This window comes from Dromiciops gliroides, chromosome 2, assembly GCF_019393635.1.
Source record: "Dromiciops gliroides isolate mDroGli1 chromosome 2, mDroGli1.pri, whole genome shotgun sequence".
Classification (NCBI taxonomy): domain Eukaryota; kingdom Metazoa; phylum Chordata; class Mammalia; order Microbiotheria; family Microbiotheriidae; genus Dromiciops; species Dromiciops gliroides.
The window spans coordinates 447,864,437-447,870,436 of NC_057862.1; positions in this window are offsets into that span (position 1 = coordinate 447,864,437).

Genomic DNA, 6,000 nt, shown 5'->3' on the forward strand with positions numbered 1-6,000 from the left:
GACTTTCCTCTAGTGGCTTTAGATGGACAAGCTTTATCTGCAGATTTCATTGATTTTGCTACTGAACCCAGTTAGAAAACAATTTTGAAAGGGGGTGGAGGATTTTGCCCTATTTTGCTTGGATAAAGGGATTTAAAAAAAAAAAAGTTCCTCAGCCTCTAAACCTCTTTCATTGCATCTGCTGTCTCTACTAAATAAATTAACAAAAGGTCAGATTGATTACAAACCCAAGTTTCAATTTCTAGCTTGAGGTGAGATTTTTATTTGGGTTTCTTATGTTCTGTTTTATTGACATTTAGTGAGGATGGAACCTGGGCTCACAACAGTAACTTATTATATAAGGAAATGGAGAGTGGAAAGGAGTAGAAAGAGGCCTGGTTTGGGGCAAAGAAATATTTTTGCGTGTGGGAAAACCAGTAATTCTAGAGAGAATTGTAATTCATGTGTGCTCTGACCCTGAAGGATAAAAGGTGAATGAACAAGGAGGTGATACAGTAGAAAGAGCATAGGGTTTGATGTCAGAGAATGTGAGTGCAAAGCCCCCCTGTGCCACTTAGGACTATGGGAAAGTGACCTTTTGAATTGTTTCTTCATGTGTGGCAAAATGGGCCAAGTCTATGATGCAATAAAATCACTACCAGCATTTCCTTGTTTCAATGTTTCCCAAGCACTCTCAGGGTCAGGATAGAGTGGGTAGAAATAGACATCGTAAAAGGAATATCATTGTCTTGCCCATTTTCTTACCTTTCCATAGTATATCTTCCTATCCAACAACAGGTGAATATCTGGCCTTAAATTTCAATTGCAAATTTAAATCATTTTTCAATTTTGTTTTTGTTTTTGTGGGGCAATTGGGGTTAAATGACTTGCCCAGGGTCACACAGCTAGTAATTGTTAAGTGTCTGAGGCCGGATTTGAACTCAGGTCCTCCTGACTCCAGGGCCAGTGCTCTATCCACTGTACCACCCAGCTGCCCCTATCATTTTTCAATTTGAGGAGCTCCTCAATCATGACTATGGCTGCCTTTCTTATACATCCAAATCTGCCACACTATCCCCAGTCTCTCTCATTCTATTAATGGTCCCTATGTGCTTTGGGATCCTGACTGATAGGATGATTATTTTATAAGCATAATTTTACAGGAAATGATAATGATAGTGCTTAGAACTAAGTCCCAAGTGTTTATTGATTACCAATAGTAATTAATCTAGCTAATAAAGGTATCTATATTTCAAAGCAGACAGGACATAGAGAGCTTTACTTGGAGTCCAGAAGATCTGAGTTCAAATCATGCCTCAGACACTTGCTAACTGACCCAGGATGAGTCATTTAACCTTTCCCTGCTTCAGTTTCCTCATCTGCAATATAGGGATAAGAATCAACACCTGTGTCACTGGATTATTGTGTGGACCAAGTGAGCTAACACATGTCAAGCACTATGCAAACCTTAAAGTGATATATAAATCCTAGCTTCTTCTTCCTCCTCCTCCTCCTGTTCTTCTTCTTCTTCAGGATCATCATCATCACTACCTGGCCTTTGTAACAAAAGAAACAGAAAATAGTGGAATCAAAGATGAACTTTGTCCTATAATAGAGTTTTGGTTTTTCTTGGTTAACTGTAAACAAGTTGGATGTATTAGAAAACACACTACAGCTTTTGTAACAAACTACAGAATGTCTTTTATTCCCTAGTCTTGGAATGACCTTTCCCCCCCATTCCTTATCTCAAAACCTTATGACCGGGGCAGCTAGGTGGTGCAGTGGATAGAGCACTGGCCCTGGAGTCAGGAGTACCTGAGTTCAAATCCGGCCTCAGACACTTAACACTTACTAGCTGTGTGATCTTGGGCAAGTCACTTAACCCCAATTGCCTCACTAAAAAAAAAACAAAAACCTTATGACCTAGACCTTCAAAGTCTAGCCCCAAATGCTACATCCTCCATGAAGCTTTCCCTGATCCCCATAAGCAATGGCTCCTTTCTATAAACTCAGACTACACTTTTTTCACACCTTTCTTCTGATATTGGCCACCACTGTTTCTTTTTGTATTATAGCTGTTTGTGCACATATCTCATTTCTACTACAACATTGTAATCTTATAAGTTGTATTGATATATTTTATTTTTATATTTATCTTTTATATATTTTATTTATTACATTAATAGTAATTCTTTATAGAGGCAGATAGATAGCACAGTGGATATAACACTGAGCCTAGAGTTAGGAAGACCTGAGTTCAAATCCAGCCTCGAACACTTCATAGCTGTGTGACCCTGAGTAAGTCACAACCTTTGTTTGCCTCAGTTTCCTCAACTGTAAAATGGAGATAATAATAGCACCTGCCTCTCAGGATTGTTGTGAGAATCAAATGTGATAATATTTGTAAAGTGCTTAGCAGAGTGCCTGTCACATAGTAGGCACTTAATAAATGTTTCTTTTTTCCCTTAAGTTCTGGCTCTACCACCTTCTGCAGCTAGGTGGCGCAACGTATAGAGTGCCAACCCCAGAGTCAGGAAAACTAATCTTCCTGAGTTCAAATCTGACCTTAGACCCATACTAGCTGTGTGACCCTGGGCAAGTCTCTTAACCCTGCTTGCCTCAGTTTCCTCATCTGTAAAATGAGTTGGAGAAGGAAATAGCGAACCACTCCAGTATCTTTACTAAGAAAACCCCAAATGGGGTCATGAAGAGTCACACATGACTGAAATTACTGAACAACATACCACCTTCCCCCACCCTTCCTTTGATGTGACCTCCCTTGTAATAAAGAACACTTTAGCAAACCTCAACTGATACAACAACCCTGCCTAGTAGAGTGTATATGCCTGTCTATTGAAAGTGACAATGAAAAAAAAATACTAATAATGTAATCTGCATTAAGACTCAAATCTTGCAGAAGCAAATTAATTTAATTTATCTTTATTCTATTCCAAACCCTTTCTAGCTTGGAGAGGGAAATGTTCAAACTACTATAGTACTAATATACTACTACAAACTACTATATACTACTATACTACTATACTATATACTAATATAGTACTAATATACTACTACAAACTACTATAGTACCAATCCAAGAATATCTTAGGTAACATTTGTAGGAATTTTGAACAAGGAAATTATATTAAAATATACAGCCTAGGTTAGCATTACAGAATTGAGTAACCAAGTCACTGTCTCATTCCTCTAGGACTACTCCCTTCATTCATGGAGTTTAAGAGAAGGACCGCCTCTCTTCCATTAATATCTTAATCATTCTTAATGGGGGCAGTAAATCCTAGTTCCAATCACTTCTGATGCATGGGGAGACCATCATAAGGTTGTCAGGCTGTCAATAAACATTTATTACTATACGTTTGTTACTACTATGTGTTTTAGTTATTTAGTAGAGTCCAAATCTTCATGACGCCATTTGGGGTTTTCTAAATGTCTGAGGCTGGATTTGAAATCAGGAAGATCAGTGTTCCTGACTTCAGGTTTGGCACTCTATACATTGCGCCACCTAGCTGTGGAAGGTGGTAGAGTCAGAAATAACTAAGGAGGAAGGAAAGAAGCATTTAAGGCCCAGTGCTCTATCCACTGCACTGTCTAGCTTCCTGAACCCATGCATTAGGCAGTGTGCTAAGTCTTGGGGATACAGTGAAAGGGTAAAGGACAGTCCCCAGCCATCAAGGAGCTCATAATCTAATGAAGGAGACAGTATGCAAACAACAATGTACAAACAAACTGTATACAGAATGAAAAGGAAATAATCAACACTGGAAATTAAGAGGGACTGAGAAAGGCTTCTTGTAGAAGGTGGGATTTTAGTTCGGACTAAAGTCAGGGAAGCCAGAAGCCAGAAGACAGAGGATAAGGGAGAACATTCTTAGCATGGGGGTCAGGCAGTGAAAATGCCCAGAGTCAGGAGAAGAGTGGGAGGGAGGGTGGAAGGTATAGGGGTGTGCTTTGAATGCCAGACAGAGGTGGTAGCTGACTGCCAATGGGTCAGAGTGGGGAGGGATCTGAGCAGGGCGACCCACCCACAGGCTGTTGCTGTGGCAGTGTCAGAGGATAACTAGGGTAAAGATAGTGGTGCCCTCAACAATAATGGGTAAGTTTGGAAGGGGAAGTAGACTATCACTTTTTTTCCGACGGGCAATGAGAGTTAAGTGACTTGCCCATGGTCACACAGCTAGTAAGTGTCAAGTGTCTGAGGCCGGATTTGAACTCAGGTCCTCCTGAACCCAGGGCTGGGTACTTTATCCACTTAGCCATCTATCTGTCCCCAGGATATCACTTTTAATCCATTCACTTAATGGCCTTTCTTTCCTTTTATACTGATCTTTTATCCTCCTTTCCAAGGGGCTTTCTCTAATAGTCTGGAAAAGGATGAATAGAGTCATATTTTTTTTTTACTATTCTTAAAGAAACTAAAAAAAACCCAGTTTTTAAAAATATGCTTTCTCAGAAGGGGGAAGGGAAGGGAATAAATATTTCTATAGCACCTAATATGTACCAGGCTAAGAGTTTTACAAAATACTGTCTCATTTGATCCTCACAACAACCCTGGGAGGTAGATGCAGTTGTTATCTCCATTTTATAGTTGAAGAAACTGAGGCAAATGGAGGTTGATTGATTTGCCCAGGGTCACACAACTAGCTACAATCTGGGGTCAGAGGTACAATTCATTATTTCTCCTTTGAGACAAAGATTGGTCATTACAGTTATATTTGTGTATGTGTATGTATATGTATATATGTATGTATGTAGATACATACATGCATATACATATATACACATACAATTTTATATACAATTCTATATACATATATGCAGTTACATAGGCTTAAGAAAGTGGAGAAAATGCTAATAGCGATTGTACTTGCAAGTGTGTCATGCACACTTTTACCACCACTCCCTCTCTCCCATCCTCCCCTCCCCCCAATCCAGTTGTTAAACATTGACCCACACACTCTTGCTGTATACCACAATTTTTTCGAATGTGATGTGACTGCCCATGTTCTGGATGCCAGGGCTCTCTGTGCAGCCTTAATGTGATCACATTAGCTTTCTTGATTTCCAGATTCCCAAGTTTATGCTGAGTCCACTAAAATCCTAGATTTTTCACATCCACTATCTTATACTAATGAAGTTTATTTTTTTTAAATCAAAATGGAGGTTTATTCATTTATTCCTATTTTGAAAATTATTTATTTATTCCCATTAAATTTCACATTGGCCCAACATACTACCCTGTTTAGATATATTTTTTTGGATCCTGACTCAGTCAGTCTAACTATCCCTTATAGCTTCTTGTCATCTTCAAATGGAATAAACAGTCTAAATGTGCCTTAATTCAAATCACTAATAAAACCATTGAGCAGCACTGGGCCAAGCTCGGGTTTCTGGGACTTTCCACTAGAGCAAGCTTTTAATGACTACTCTTTGGGGACTGTTGTTCAGGCAGCAACTGTGCCACTTAAACCTCATTTCTCCACTTTCTTCACAAGGATAGCATGAGAGATTTTGTCAAACTGGTTTTTGTCATCGAGGTAAACTGTATCTATGGCAATTGTAGTAGCTGTTGTCTACAGACATCCAGTTCACTCCCCTTCCTTCCTTCCTCAGTGAGTTGGATACCTGGTTTACAATTTTTCCCTCTTCCCCAATTCATACTGCAAGACTTCAACACACATATTGTTTCTCCCTGCAATACCCTAACCTCTCTGTTCCTTAACCTGCTCACTTCCTATGAGCTACTCCTCCACCTGACCTCAGCGACACACAAAGATGGTGCGATGATTAAAAAGTTTGAGAGACATAGTTTCTGGGTAATTTAATCATTTTATTAATAAGGCCAGCAGGTTATTAACAAAAGGATGGTCATTTGGCTGTCTTCTTAGACCAAACACAACCATGGCACGGGGCTCACAGTTTATATATCCTCCAAAACAGTAGATGGTCAATGGGACTGAGAGATTATCTCTACTCAGACCACCCCCAGCTATACAAGACTAC